The sequence below is a fragment of the Dasypus novemcinctus genome, chromosome 10, assembly GCF_030445035.2.
Source record: "Dasypus novemcinctus isolate mDasNov1 chromosome 10, mDasNov1.1.hap2, whole genome shotgun sequence".
Lineage (NCBI taxonomy): Eukaryota > Metazoa > Chordata > Mammalia > Cingulata > Dasypodidae > Dasypus > Dasypus novemcinctus.
Genome location: NC_080682.1, coordinates 68,760,012 through 68,776,520, shown reverse-complemented (window position 1 = coordinate 68,776,520; position 16,509 = coordinate 68,760,012). Strand labels below are relative to the sequence as shown.

General features: G+C 40.8%; 1 pseudogene; it reads left to right on the top strand.

Annotated features, from left to right (window-relative positions):
• Nucleotides 1–2,521: 2,521 nt before the first annotated feature.
• On the top strand, nt 2,522–4,133 carry LOC101445715 (dnaJ homolog subfamily A member 1-like; annotated as a pseudogene).
• The last annotated feature ends 12,376 nt before the right edge of the window (nt 4,134–16,509 follow it).

Genomic DNA, 16,509 nt, shown 5'->3' with positions numbered 1-16,509 from the left:
ATTCCTTGAGGAGACCAGCCTGCTACCTGGTGACAGGTTGACTACATTGGACCACTTCCACCATGGAAGGGGTAGTGATTTGTTTTAACTGGAATAGGCAGATATTCCAGATATGGGTTTGCATTTCCTGTATGCAATGCTTCTTCCAAAACTATCATCTGTGGACTTACTGAATGTCTCATCTAGCACCATGGCATTCCACACAGCATTGATTCTGATCATGAAACACATTTTACAGCAAATGGTGTATGAGAATGGGCACATGCCCATGGAATTCACTGGTCTTACCATGTTTCCCATAACCCTGAGGCAGCTGATTGATAGAAATGGAATGGCCTTTGAAGACTCAATTATGGGGCCTACTAGGTGGCAATATCTTGCAGGAGTCAGGTAATATTCTGCAGGAGACTGTGTATACTATAAATCAGCATCCACTCTCTGGTGCTGTTTCTCCTTTAATCAGAATCCATGGGTCCAAAAATCAAGGAGCAGAAATGGGAGTGGCACCACTCACTATTACCCCTAATGACCCACTAGGAAAATGTTTGCTTCCTGTCCCTGCAACCTCAAATTCTGCTGGTCTACAGGTTTTAGTCAAAAAGAGGAGTGCTGCTATGAGGGAACACAACAATAATTCCATTGAACTGAAAGTTAACACTGCCACCTGGCCACTTTGGGCTCCTCTTACCTCTGAATCAACAGGCAAAAAGGGAATTACTGTACTGGCTGGGGTGATTGATCCTGACAGTCAAGGGGAAATAGGACTGCATCTACCTAATGGGGGTAAAGAAGAGTATGCCTGAATACAAGAGATCCTCTAGGGTGTCTTCTAGTACTCCCATACCCTCTGCTTTAAGTCAGTGGAAAATTGCAACAACCCAATCCAAGCAGGACTAACAATGACTGAGAATCTTCAGGGATAAAAGTTTGGGTCACCCCGCCAAGCAAAGAACCACAGACAGCTGAAGAGCTTGCTAAGTGTAAGGGAAACATGTAGTGGAAGAAGGTAGTGATAAATATGAACTTTGACCATTTGCCCAGTTACAGAAATGAGGGCTGTAATGGTCACGGATCTTTCTTGTGTCATTCTGATTATGATTGTATATGTACACAAAATGAATTTCTTTGTCTTCTTCCCCAACCTTTTCTCTTATCATATAACTGTATCAGTTTCATGTCATAATATTTGAGGATGTTATGTTTAAGAGTGAAGATTACCCAAGAACGTGCTCCCTATTCTGTAGGGAATTAATGCATTTCCAGATGTACGCAGGAGATTTGAACATCATTAGGTGGAATTATATATATGTTGTTATTGTTTTCATTTAGAGACTAAATATGGTTTAAGGTAATGCATATGGTTGTTTAGTTGACAGGGGTGGACTGCGATGGTTAGGCTAATGTGTCAACTCAGCCAGGTAATTGTGCCCAGCTGTTAGGTCAAACAAGTACAGCTCTAATTATAATACAAGGGCATTTATAGAGTTTAGTCACCATTGACTTTACTGCAATGGTAAATCATAGATAGCTGATTACAATTACATCAATCAGGGAGATTGCCATTAACAATGAGTGAAGCTTTATCCAATCAACTGAATGTGATTCCAGCATTGAATGAGAATTTCCCAGCTTGTGGTTGGATAGCCAACATCTCCCAGAACTAGTCAAGAACCTTCACTGGACTTTCATTATAGCCCCTGGTCACAGCCTGCCTGCAGAACCTGGACTTGTGCATCCCCATGGTCATGTGAGAGTCTCTGATAAAATCTCTTACCATTGACAGATGCCTCTTATTGATTGTTTCCCTAGAGATACCCTGACTTATGCAGGGGTATCAACAGATTCCACAGAAATAGAGTGTCAATAAGAGAATACTTGGAAAAATTGTATGCCAACAAGATGGATAACTTAGATGAAATGGACAAATTTCTAGAAATATAAAACTAGCCTACAGTGACAAGAGAAAAATTGATGAACTCGACAGACCTTTCACAAGTATTGAGATTGAATTAGTCACCAAAAACCTTCCACCTAAGTAAAGACCAGGACCCGAAGGCTTCATGTGTGAATTCTACAAATCATTCCAGGAGAAACTAGTACCAATCCTGCTTAAATGCTTCCAAAAAATAGAAGTGGAGGGAATATTTCCTAACTCATTCTATGATGCCAACATCAGCCTAATACCAAAGCAGCATAAAGTTGCCACAGAAAAACAACACTACTAATCTCTCTAATGAACCTGTATGTTAAAATCCTCAACAGAGCACTTGCTAATTATATTCAAGAACACATCAGACAAATTATACACCATAGTGAAGTGGAATACATTTCTGGATGCAAGGATGGTTCAACATAAGAAAATCAATCAGTGTAATATACCTCATTAAAAGATGGAAAGAAGGAACTTTCCAGAACGCTAGGTAAGAAGCGGTGGAGTGGTGGCTGCCTGAGCTGCGCACACAGCAAAGCACTCCTTCCCACTCCCCCTCACCGGCCTCAGCCCCCTCACTGACTGTAGAAAATGGTGAAAGAAGCCACTTACTATGATGTTTTGGGGGTCAAACCCAATGTCACCTAGGAAGAGTTGAAAAAGGCTTACAGAAAACTAGCCTTGAAGTACCACCCTGATAAGAATCCAAATGAGGGAGAGAAGTTTAAACAGATTTCTCAAGCTTATTTAGTGCTTTCTGATGCAAAGAAAAGAGAATTATATGACAAACGAGGAGAATAGGCCATCAAAGAGGGTGGAGCATGTGGGGGTTTTGGCTCCCCCGTGGAAATCTTTGATATGTTTTTTGGAGGTGGTGGAAGGATGCAGAGAGAAAGGAGAGGTAAAAATGTAGTACATCAGCTCTCGGTAACTTCGGAAGATTTATATAACAGTGCAACCAGAAAACAAGCTCTGCAAAAGAATGTGACTTGTGATAAATGTGAAGGCCGAGGTGGTAAGAAAGGAGCAGTAGAGTGCTGTCCCAATTGTCGAGGTACTGGAATGCAAATAAGAATTCATCAGATAGGGCCAGGGATGGTTCAGCAGATTCAGTCTGTATGTATGGAGTGCCAGGGCCATGGGGAATGCATCAGCCCTAAAGATAGATGTAAAAGTTGCAATGGAAGGAAGCTAGTTTGAGAGAAAAAGATTCTAGAAGTTCATATTGATAAAGGTATGAAAGATGGCCAGAAGATAACATTCTATGGTGAAGGAGACCAAGAGTCAGGACTGGAGCCTGGAGATATCATCATTGTTTTGGATCAGAAGGATCATGCTGTTTTTTACTAGATGAGGAGAAGACCTTTTCACTTGTATGGACATTCAGCTGGTTGAAGCATTGTGTGGCTTCCAAAAGCCAATATCCACTCATGACAACTGAATCGCAGTCATCACCTCTCATCCAGGTAAGATTGTCAAGCATAGAGATATCAAGCGTGTGCCAAACGAAGGCCTGCCAATTTATAGTAGGCCATATGAAAAGGGTCGCCTAATCATCGAATGTAAGGTAAACTTTCCTGAGAATGATTTTCTTTCCCCTGATAAACAGTCTCTGCTGGAGAAACTTCTACCTGAGAGGAAAGAGGTAGAAGAAACTGATGAAATGGATCAGGTAGAACTGGTGGACTTTGATCCCAATCAGGAAAGATGGCACCATTAAAATGGAGAAGCATATGAGGATGATGAACATCACCCCAGAGGTGGTGTTCATTGTCAAACCTCTTAGTGGTGACCAGCGGCTAACACTCACTACTGGCATTTTATATGCAGTGGTGAATAAGTGAAGGACTGTAATCATAATATGCTCACTACTTGCTATTGTTTTTGTTTTTTCAACTATAGTAGTGTTTTAAAAGTTAAATGAAGAATAAACTCAAATATAAAAGCTCCAAATTTGCCCTGTATGTATGGTGACTTCAGTGTGCAAGATGTTTAATACTTGTAAAAAAAAAAAATGACTTTGGTTGAAGGAAAAAAAACAATTAGCATTTGTTAGGTCATATCTTGTAATTGTTTTTCGCTGTATTTGTTGACTAGCTTAGAGTGAATTTTGCTAGGTTATAGGTATATATGTATTGACTTCACTGTTAACTATGAAATTAAAACAGTATTTCACTGGCAATCAGAAAAAGTTTGTAGAGAAGTGTTGGTCTGTATAATTACCTGTATTAAGTGGGATTTGTTGTAATGCTTCTGCATTTATTCTGTGGCCTCAAATGTTGTTTGAAGATGGCACAGTATATAATTTAGTCTGTTATCAGTAACAGAAATGATAGCTTTCTAAGAAGGGGTTTATCATCATATGCTGCTGCTTGAGGGGCATGCACTTTGACAGTTGCATTTCCTTCTGTGCCATCTACATACTTTGCTTAGTCCTGGTTACTTTTTCTTTTTCCCACCCCTTCTCTTTGCACCATGATAAGCCCCAAGTACTGATTGCAGAAGCTGGTAACTTAGAAGTTAAGGTTAGAAATTTACATGGAGAAGTTTACATGTATGAGATAGGAAGGTAGGTTCCTTAGGTTTACTTTAAACCATTTAACTTATGCTCCAAAGTAACTGTAATTTAATATTGGTAGTCTGGCAAATTATGATGAATAACTTTAATTGTATGTTTAAAAGTCATCATATTGTTTACATGCTTAAATCTGGGTGTCAGAATTTAAGTGATTCTTGAAATGTATGAATGTCTCCTTAATATATTGATTACAAAGCAAAAAAAAAAACGATGGAAAGAAAAAAAATCACATCATCATCTCTATTGATGCAGAAAAAGAAATGGACAAGATACAGCATACTTTCTTACTAAAAACACTTGAAAAGATAGAAATAGAAGGAAACCTCCTCATCATGACAAAGGGTATAAATGAAAAACTCATTTACGCCATAATTCTTTCTGGATAATGAAATTCCTGTTTGGGAATTCTTCACATCTTATTGGAATGAATTATAGCAGGTAATAATATGCCAACTCATAATTTTATGAGACAGAAAAACTCAAAATCTTTTTCAACAGTAGTCATCTAAATCATTGTTTATCCAGGTGAATTATTTTAATTAATGAGTATGCCTAAAAAAAGGTTAAAAAATGAAGTATCTGAAAATATATGTCTAATAGTTAAAGCTGTATTATAAAAACTATGATTATAACTCATTTCTATTATATTAGAATTATTATTTACATTTACAAATGTTTGTTTTTATACTATTTCTTATAATTGATTATATTTAATCTAATCTGGCCTTGCAAGAAATAAAAACAAACAATCAAACCCACAGCTAACATCATACTCAATAGTGAAATGCTAAAGTCTTTACTTTTAAGATCTTGAAAAAGGCAAGGATACACACTGTCACCACTCTTGTTTAACATGTGATAGAAGTTCTTGCTTGAACACTTAGGCAAGAAAAAGAAATAAAATGCATCCAAATTGGAAAGGAAGAAGTAAAAATTTCATTATTTGCAGATGACATGATCATATATGTCTTAAAAAATCTGCAATAGCAAATATAGAGCTGATAAAATAGTACAATAAAGTGGGAGGGTATAAGATCAACAGGCAAAAATCAGTACCATTTCTGTACACTTATGAGCATTCAGGAGAGGAAATCAAGAAAAATATTCCATTTATCAAGGTAACTAAAAGAATCAAATATTTAGGAAAGACCCTAACTAAAGATGTGAAAGTCTTATACAAAGAATCTTCACAACCTTGTTAAAAGAAATCAAAGAAGACCTGAGTAAATTGAAGAATATACTATGTTTATGGATTGGGAGACTAAATATCATTAAAATGCCTGTCCTACCCAAATTGATTTACAGATTTAATTCAATGCTAATAAAAATTACAGAAGCATTTTTTACTGAATTGAAAAATCCTATTATGAAAAGTATTTGGAAGAATAATGGTCCCCAAATAGTGAAACATATATTGAAAAAGCAAAAAAAAAAAAAATAATTGGATGAAACACACTACTTGACTTTAAAGAATACTACAAAGCTACAGTGGTGATAACTGCATGGTGTTGACACAAAGCTAGACATAAAGACCAATAGAAATACATTGAGAGTTCTGTTACAGATCCTTGCATATACAGTCAAATGATATTTGGCAAGGCATCTAAGTCAACTCAACTGAGACAGAATGGCCTTTTTAATAAATGGTGCTGGGAGAACTAGATTTCCATATTCAAAGAATGAAAGAGTATCACCATTTCACACCCTATACAAAAATTAACTCAAGATGGAGCAAAGATCTAAATACAAGACCATAAAACTCCTAGAAGATAATGTAGAGAAGCATTTATGAGATCTTGTAGTAAGAAATGGCTTCATAACCTTTACAACCAAAGCACAAAGGAATGAAAGAAAAAGAAATAGAAAAATGGGACCTTCTCAAAATTAAAAACATTCGTGCTACAAAGAAGTTTGTTAAGAAAGTGAAAAGGCAGACTACTCAATGGGAGAAAATATTTGGGAATTTCTTATCCAGTAATAGCCTAATATTCAGCATATATAAAGAAATCCTACATCTTGAAAAAAAGAAGACAAACAAGTCACTTTAAAAATGTGCAAAAGATTTAAATAGACACTTTACCAAAGAAGAAATATAAATGGCTAAAAATCACATGAAAAGATGTTTAATATCACTACTATTAGGGAAATGTAAAACAAAACTGCAGTGAGATATCACTTTACACCAATTAGACTGATGGATATTAAAACAAAAAAAAAGAATTACACGTGTGGGAAAGGATTTGGAGGAATGGGAACCCTCATCCACTGCTGGTAGGATGATACAGCCATTGTAGAGGGGTGTTTGGCAGTTCATCAGGAAGCAAACTATAGAATTGCCATATGATCCCTGCTGGGAATATATCCAGAAGAATTGAAAGCAGGGACATGAACAGATATATGCACACCAATATTCATAGCAGCATTATTCACTATTGCCAAAAGATGGAAGCAAACCAAATGTCCATCATCAGATGAATGGATAATCAAATAGTGATATCTACATACAATGGAATATTACTCAGCTATAAGAAGGAATGAAGCATTGACACATGGAAAAACATGGATGAATCTTAAGACCTTATGTTGAGGAGCCTAGCCAGTTGGCCCTACCTTGGAATTTGTGTTCCTGAATGTGATGGAGTTGGATTCAGATATGACTTCTCTGCACATGCCTCTTTTGTCAGTTTTACTGAACCCGTGGTTGGCACTGGAGTTACGTAGGTGTAGGAGACTTGAATATCTGGGCTGTCCATGTGCCAGCTGGGCCCTGAGCCTCAGCAGAATTGCCGTACTTACTGTCCAGTTTGTTGGACTTACCCAGGTCAGCTGAGAGGGAAGTAAGGATGGAAAACAAACAACCACACCAAGGAATCAAGAGAGTCTACAGCTGCAGGCAGGAGAGTTCCATCCATCAGCCATGTGTGATCAAAGACCCCTTTCAACTGAGAGTTGGATTGGGCATCACCACCCCAGGGTCCTTAGGTTTGGGGAATAAAATATGGACTAAAGTGGACTTAATGGTATTCTGCTATAGAATTACTGTGACTCCAGCAATGGAAGAAATTATATCATTGATGTCGAGACAGTGGCCACAGGAGTTGCTGAAGTCAGGGAGAGGGAAAAAGGTTTGGTACGGGGGCACTTTTGGGACTAGGAGTTGTCCTGAATGATATTGCAGGGACAGATGCTGGACATTACATTTCCTGCCATAATCCCCTAAATGGACTGGGATAGTGTAGAAATTATAATGTAAACGCCAACCTATGCTGTGTACAGTGCTCCAAAATGTGTTCATCAAATGCAACGAATGTACCACACTAATGAAAGAAGTCGTTGATGTGGGAAAAGTGGGGGATGTGGGGAATGGGACATATGGGAATCTCCTATATTTTTTAATGTAACATTTTGTGTGATATATGTATCTTTTTAAAATAAATAAAAAATATATTTTAAAAAAAAGACCTTATGTTGAGTGAAGTCAGTCAGTCACTAAAGGACAAGTATTTCATGACCACACTGATATGCCCTAAACCTATGAACTGACTCATAGAGCTAGAGTCTGGAAAATAAGTTATCAGGAGATGAAAATGGAGTTGAGTAGGGGAACAGGTGCTCAGTATGGGCAAAACCCATCGTAAAGTAAAAGGGTGTGGTTTGGCACTGGAGGTAGGTGATGGTGTTGCAGGGAGATGAGTAATGTCAAAAGTGCTGGAATGTGAGGGTGAGCTGATCAAAGGTGTTGGGATTGGGATGAACTATTCATTAAGCTGAGAGGAGGACCAGAGAGGAAGGAACAGGTAAACTCTGGGGATTTTAGGTCTGTGGTTGAAACTACAATGATAGAAAATTTTTAGACAAATATGACAGGTGAGAGTCACCAGAGCAGAGCATCAGTGGTGGGGGATCTGTGTGAAAGAGTGTCCCTGGGCCATGCTTACATGGAATATAAATGTTTTCATCTTGGTATGGGGTGTTATCTCAGTGGATGGAGACCCAGACAGTCACAAGAAAATATTAAACTCCCATCCTGGGAATTCCTACTACCTTCTCAAATAGAAGGGCAAGAACATCTTGAGTACTTAGGCACTTGAGTACTTTAGTCTAATAAAGAAAACAGATCAGTATGCCAAGCCCTTAATAATAATTCATGTAATTATGAATTTTACTCTTAAAAAATTGAAACTTAGTGTGTTGCCATAGGTTCCAAGGGAGAGAAGGAAAGAACAGGTGAACATAGGCATTTTGGGGGCATTGAAATTGTTCTGCATGATCTTGCAATGATGGATACAAGCCATTATACATTTTGTCAGAATCTATAAAATAATACAGTGCAAAAATTAAGCCATAATGTAAACCACAGACCATAGTTAGTAGCAATGCTTTAATATTTGTTCATTAACTGTAACAAATATATCATACTCTTGTTGGATCTTATTGGTAGGGGAGGATGTGACAGGAAGGGAGAGGAGTATATGGGAATCCCCTCTATTTTCTATGTGGTTTTCTCTGTAACCAAAAGCTTTTTGGAAAATAAGGTGAAAAAAAATTGACACTGAGGGAACATACAGAAGAAATTGCCAATATATATAAAAGATAACAGATCTAATGGTGATGAAAGGCAAAATGCAAAAAAATTATTTCGTATTATTTTTTAATTTAATATTTTATTATTGTGATAGGGGAGGTTTTGGATTGCAGAAATGTTGCAACAATGGCAGGGGATGATCACTGATGCAGGGTATCAGTAATAAGGGGATGTGTGAAGAACTGTGTACCTGGGGCATGCCTCTATGGAACATGAACATGTTCATGTGGCCATGGGGAGTTGTCTTGGTGGGTGAAGACCCACAGAATAACCAATGAAATATATAATTCCCATCCTGGGGAGTCCTGCTACATTCTCTCATAGAGTGGCAATAATCTCTAAAGTACATGGGCAGTGCCTAGAAAAGGAGGACAAACCAAAATGCCAGGCCCTTGCTAATGATGCTTGTACTTATGAATCTAATTCCTGTGAAATCAAACCTTAGCCTCCTAATATTTATTGCCTAAGAGTTGCCTCCTTACAGCCTACTTCTTGCTCAAGTGTGTTCTCTTTCTAAGCCAAACTCAAGACATAAATTCACTACCTTCTCCCTGGTGTGAGACATTACTCCTGAGATGAGTCTCCATGGCAAGAAGGGATTAATACCAAGTACCAGCTAGCAATGCATTTGGAAAAAGACCTAGACCAAAAGGGGGGATATTAAATAAAAATGAGTATTTTATGGCTAAAAGAGTTCAAAGTGAGTCAGGAGGTCTTGCCAGAGGTTACACTTATACATGTCTCAGGAGGATCTGCCACAGTAAACATTGTCACAAGCACGGGTGTTCCTGAGGATTCTAGAGATATGTATACACTATAGGCAGGGCAGGCAACCTCAGGAAATTGATACCCTGTTGGTGGGTCTTACCTTGGAATATAAGATAACCTATCTTCCCAATGTATCAGAGTTAGACTCATTTATAATTTTTCTACATATGGTACTTCTTCCCCTCTTAATTGAACCTTTAATTAGTACTATTTCCATTAAATGTATGTCCAAGAGACTTAAACCTTTGGTCTTTTCATGTGTTGGTTGAGTCTTGAATCTCTGGAGAGTTGCAGCCAACACCTACTCTCCATTTCATTGGAATAACTCAGGAAAACTAACAAAAGAATGGAATTGCCAATGCCAATCCCCCAAAATAGAGAGGGTCTACAACTACAAGCATGAAAGTTCTATACATCTGCCCCATGGGATCTAATTTCCCTCTAAAATGAAGAAGAACGAGCATCACCATCTCCAAATCCTCAAGATTAAGAAACAAACATAATAGGGGAATGCAACTATGGACTATAGTAGGCATATTACTCTACTAATGGAAGAATTTGTAACATTGATACAAAGACAGTGGTCACCAGAAGTTTTTAGCTGAGGGAGAGAAAAGAATTTGTGAAAAATGGAGTATTTTGGGGATATTGGAATTGTTCTGCCTGTGATTGCAATGGCAGATACAAGCTGTTATACATTTTGTCAAAACCTATAAAATTTTGCAGTGCAAGGGTAAAACATACTGTAAAATATGGACCATGCTTAGTAGCAATGCTTCAATATGAGTTCATTAACTGTAACAAGTTACCAAACTAATGAAAGTTTTTGTTAATGGAGAAATTGTGGGACAAGGAGGCAGTGTTGTATATGGGAATCCCCTATATTTTCAATGTAGCATTTTTGTAATCCAAAACTCCTTTAAAACTACAACATAAACTACAATCCATGCTGTGTAGCAATGCTCCAAAATATGCTCATCAAATACCATGAACATTCCACACTAATGAAAGAAGCTTTCAATGTGGGAGGAGTGGGGGATGTGGGGAATGGGGTATATGGGAACCTCTTATATTTTTTATTGTAACATTTTGTGTGATTTATGTATCTTTAGAAAAGATAAATAAAAAATAAGAAACATTGAGATTAAATTATTTCATCTCAAAGAACAGAATAAACGTCTTACATTCTAATTTATATACTCTATAATATAAATAATAGAGTCTCCATTTTCCTTTTGTTTGCTTGATATGTCCACTTGTTTACGTTTAGTGTACTTTTTTGTTTAGTCACTATCAGAATATTCTGTGGGAATGAAATGTATCTTAAATATGTGAAAGGTTTGAACTCTGTTGTAAACATGGGTCTGTTGAAATTCAATATCATGTTCTTTACTTTTCATTTCTATACCTAGTCAAAAGCTGAATTTCTTTATCTTTCTTAATGGAATCCATTTTGGAGGGAAAGGCACATGAATCTTCCTAATTAGTTAGCAGTAATTATTACACCTGTAAAAAGAGTGCTGTAATTGAGATTAATCTTGATCTATTACTGAAATCAGGTCATTAACTTTCAAAGAAGTTAACTGCAAATGTGCCAATTAATTAATTTGACCTTTGCTCTATATGCTAAACCTTTACATAGAATTTTGCATTTTATAAAAACACTTTTATATACAGTAGACAGAGTGGGAACTATTACCATAAATTTTCATGGACAGTAAAAGAAACAGACAGCTAGAAGGCAGGTTTTCTGGTTCCAAGTAGCATACATAATTTAATTACATTGCATTCATTTATTATCTTGCTAATAAGGCATGTCCCAGTTACTAGTTTCATTGAGCAGTGTTTGAGCAGTGAATAAAATGACAACAACAAAACAAAGAAACCCATTAGCAATTCCCATACCCTCAAAATTTACAATAATCAAGGAAAAACATAAATGAAATGAAGTAATCTATTTCTTCAAGTACACCATGTTTCTCTTTTGTGACACACTCTCTTTATACATTCTGCACCTTACAACCCCATGCTCCACATCTAGTTATCTTCTCTGGAAGGAAGCCTTGACTTACCTCCTAGAATTCTGTCTAATGTGTATATATATATATATTTATTTATTTATTTCACCAGAGAGCTTTTTGTTTTAAAAATTATCACAGTTTTAATTTTATATTTTTGTCTAATTATTTGATTACGATCCCCCACCCCTTCATTATAAGTTCGATACATCCAAGTGACATATTTTGATGCTGTATTTTTAAACATTTATGGCTAGATATTTCTCATTTGCTTTAAAAATTACTGAAAAAAATTCTTAAATATGTCTTTAGGAGTGAAAAGACAATGTGAAAGAGTAGAATGTTCAAGCAAACTTCCATTATAAGGGACACTTGAAGTCAGGCTTACAATTTTATAAGATGAAGACACAAAGGAATTAAAAAGTTGACTTAGTTGGATTTCCTTTACTTGAAAATATTCCAGATGAGAAGTACAATATGACAGGAAAAAAAAAGACAAAGAATAAAAGAATATCAGGGCACTGGGACAACAAGTATGTGCAGTTTTAGTAAAAGATCAGGTTAGTAAAAATATGGGGCATGATCATGTTTTGTTTTCCATTAAAGAGCTAAAAATACTTCACATTGTTTTCAGTGTTTTGAGTCATTCCAAGCTATAATAAATATACAATTTTGCAACTCTTGACATACAAAGCATTTGAGATATGAATAAATTCAGGTAGTTGGAGATCAAAGTAGCACATTTCATTTAATCTAATATGTCAAGAGTTGTAAGACATAGTACGTTATGTATCAAAAAGAAAGAAAAAATGCTTCCAATTAAACTATGATAGATTTATATTTTATTTCAATTTGTTTTAACATGCTTATTGAAAGAACTTTTTTTAGATAAAGTTAGACAAAAATTTTAAATAGATACTGTGTATCAATCAGGTTCCTGGCAGGAATCTTATTCTACCTCAAATTGTTCAAAGGAAGAGATTTAAATAAAATATGTGTATGGAGTTAAGATTGCAAACAAGGAATGTTGAACAGCATCCAAAGATTAGAAGTGTCTGGTGTCGCTGAGCAGGAGGGTTTCAACTTCGCTCAGGCCCGAGAGTCGGGGGGGCTTGCTCCTGCCGATTCTCCGGTGGGGGGTGCCCCGAGAGGGAGCACCGGATCTCCAGGCGTGGGGGACACGCGGTTGAGGAAAAACCACGGAGACCGCTTGAGCGCAAGAACAGGTCTGCTTTATTACGGAAGTACACTTAGCTATATAGGGTTGGGTAGAGGGAGGGGCATGATAAGGGAGGGTTGGCTAAGGGGCGGCTGTGGACAGGCTGAAGCTGATGGATAGACCTGAGGTAAGCAGTTACTGGGGAAGAGGGCAGATTATAGGTTGGCAATATGGGCAGGACTGGCGGGAAGGGCGGCGGGGGCTGAAAGGGGAGGAGGGGTGGAGAGAGGTGGTAACAATTGCTCCTTTTGTTTTAAAAGGAAATAGAAGCAACAAGTTTTGGTGCGCACGGTGGGTGTGAATGGCTCGGCGTGAGCAGCAACAAAGGACAAGGATTAGGAGGAAGAGTAGGAGGAAAAGGAGGTTATAGGGACGGGCACGGGGATAAGACAAGGGGTGGGGGGGAGACCACGAGGACCGGCCGGTCGTGAGCGGACGACATAGCACCTGGCCAGGACGCATGTGCCCGCCATTAGGGTCGGCGCACCGGCGCCTGGCGCGGGCCGAGCCTTGCCAGCGAAACGGGCCTGTGATGCCCCTGTACCCCCCGCCCGAGGGGGAGGAGTAGTTGGGGAGAAGTAAGGAGAGGAAGACAAGAAGCTATAGGCGTGCGGTCTGGAGTAGGTGGCGCGGACGGAAGGGGCGTGGTGGACGCAGGAGGAGGTCAAGGCCGCGATGGTTCTGGAGAACGACCTCAGAGAGAGAGTTAAGGGAGTTTTTTAGATGCTCAACAGCTTCTTGGAGATAGGTAATATCTTGATCGACCGCCTGCCAGAGGGAGGAGAGGGAGGCGGATTGCGTAGCAAGGGCGGCGATCCCTGTGCCTGCTCCAGCAAGACCTAAAAGGGTGGCGACGGTAAGGACAGCAGTAACAGGCTCCCTTTTTTGAAAGTGGGAAGAGAGGTGGCGGGTGTGAAGAGAGAGAAAGAATTCATCATCTCCATGGAAAAGGACTCGTGGGGCGAGGAAAATAAGCAGACAGGTTTCATTAGTGGCATTGAGGGTGGCGACGTTGAGACAGGGGGTTAATCCCGTGGAGGTACAAAGCCACTGGGAGGTGTTGTGGGGGATTAAGAATTTGGCGGAAGCGCTAGGAGAGGAGTAGTTAGAGCAGGCGTGCATAAGGGGATGGGAACCTTGGCGGGCATGAACGCAGCGCCCTGTGGAGGAAACAGATTGGAAGGTTAGGGGAACAGAGGAAGTGTTCCAGTTGCATATTCGCTAAAGGTGAGGTTTGTGGCGACGGGTTCGTATATAGGAAGAGAGGGGGACAGGCAGAGCCAACAGCTTTTGGTGAGGTTGGGGTGAGAGGAGTTTAGAGAAGCATACGAAGCTCTGATCAGATTAATGAGGGGGCTGGGGTACAGAGTAGGGGGTAAGCGAGGCTTGGGGTTGTGGGAGCTGAGGGAGGCAGTGGCGAGGGGGGTGCCGCGCGAAGGAGCGGGTGAGGTGGAGCGGGGCAGAGAAGGGGGCTGTGCCTTTGGAGGATTGAAGATCTGATTTGGGCCCACTGGGGTGGAACGTGTGGGAATTGGCTCCTTTTTTATAGTGATAATGGCGTCGTAATCGTAGCCTACTGCATACAGGCGGGCTCCCCACATGCGGCCTCGTAACCAGAGGTCGGAGTTGGGGTCTTTGACTGTGAGTGTGATGGTGTTCCATCGAGTAGCATTACGCTGGAGAGTGAGGTATGGGTCTTTGTTAGGGGCGCTGGACCATCCGTGGGAGATGGTTTCGCACCCCCAGGAAGGACAGTAATAGTGCGTTGGGTCATGGCATCCTCTGGCGGAGGATGGGCACATGTAGAAACCTGTGGCAGCGGGGTTGTGTCCCCCCCCCTCATAAGACGGAAGGTTCGTGCGTCCAGTGAGGTTGGCGACATCAGTAGTGAAAGAGGGGGCGGAGGCGGTTACGTTCGAGGCGAGGAGCCTTTTTTGTTGCCAGAGGGAGAGGGTCCAATTGAAGGGCTGGTGACTCGGGTTGGCAGCGGCTGGGAGAGCGAGGGAAGCCAGGACGAAGAGAACGGCTGCGAGGCTGTGTAGAGGCATCATCTGATGGTGCGGCATCTTGATGATGGCTGGTGCTAGATCCGGGTGAATGGGGAGACCTCTGGGCCGTATCCACTGTCAATGTTATCTCTCACCGAAGGCATAGGGTGCTGATCGTTCGGTGGAACTAGTGGGTCAGTGGCAGGCCGGATGCAGCGCCCAGGAATCCAGAGCGGCTGTGGCTCAGAATCTGGAAAGACGCAAGCAAAGCCCCTCCCCTGTGCTAGGAGGGGAGCTGGATCTTGCCAACGATTTGTGGCAGGGTCTTTCCAATGGACGAGGGGAACTTGCGAGGGCTGCCACATGGTCCCCAGTGTTTATGGGTGGGGGAGAGTCCATGGTCATCGAAGGTTAGGAGATTGTGATGAATGAGGCAGGCAGTCATGACGTCGGCGGGGGCCTTGTGGGGAGAGGAGGCCCTTTCTTTTTGAATGAGTAGCTTGAGCTGTTGGTGAGTGCGCTCGACGGTTCCTTGCCCCTGTGGATTGTATGGAATGCCAAAATGATGCGTGATGTGATACATCTGCACGAAGCTGGCGAAGGCGGCACTGTGATATGCTGGTCCGTTGTCTGTCTTGAGATCCCATGGAATTCCCATGAACAAAATAGCTTGGTGAAGCGCCTGGACGCAGTGTTTAGCACTTTCCCCCATAAGAGGGACTGCATAGCACAGATGTGAAAAGGTGTCAATTGCCACATGAAGATACTTGAGGCGGCCAAATGCACTGACATGAGTGACATCTAATTGCCACCTTGAGTTTGGGCGGAGGCCGCGGGTGTTAACACCCTGAGGCTGCAAAGGCCCAAGTGGCAACAATGGCGCGCAAGTCTGGCACGCGCGCACAAGGTGTTTGCAAGTTTCAATGGGAAGGTCTGGGAAGAGCTTCCGGATGGACCGCGCGGAGAAGTGGAATTGGGAATGCAGGAGCTTGGCTTGATTAACAAAGTCTCCAAGCCGCGGCCCGTCGGCAGGGTTTTCATGTAGGAGGACCGGGTTTACCTGGCGGCTTGACACAGAAGCATCAGCGAGGTCATTCCCTAGAGCCAGCGGTCCTGGTAGGCCAGAATGGCGTCTGATATGAGCAATGAACCAGGGCTGCTGCCTCGCCTCAAGCAGTCGCTATACGAAGGTGAGCGCCCGATCGATGTTTGAGTCACCTGGTAGGAAAGTAGCAAGCGGGAGGCTGCGACACACCTGAAGAGTGTATAGGCTGTCAGTAAAGATGTTGAGAGGCTGGTCTGGGTGGAGATTGAGGACTGCAGCGACAGCTAGAAGCTCGCCCACTTGAACAGAAGAGTCATTTGCGAACAGCAGTTGCCGTGGCTCAGGATTCTCAGGAGTGTATATGATGGCAGCAAACGC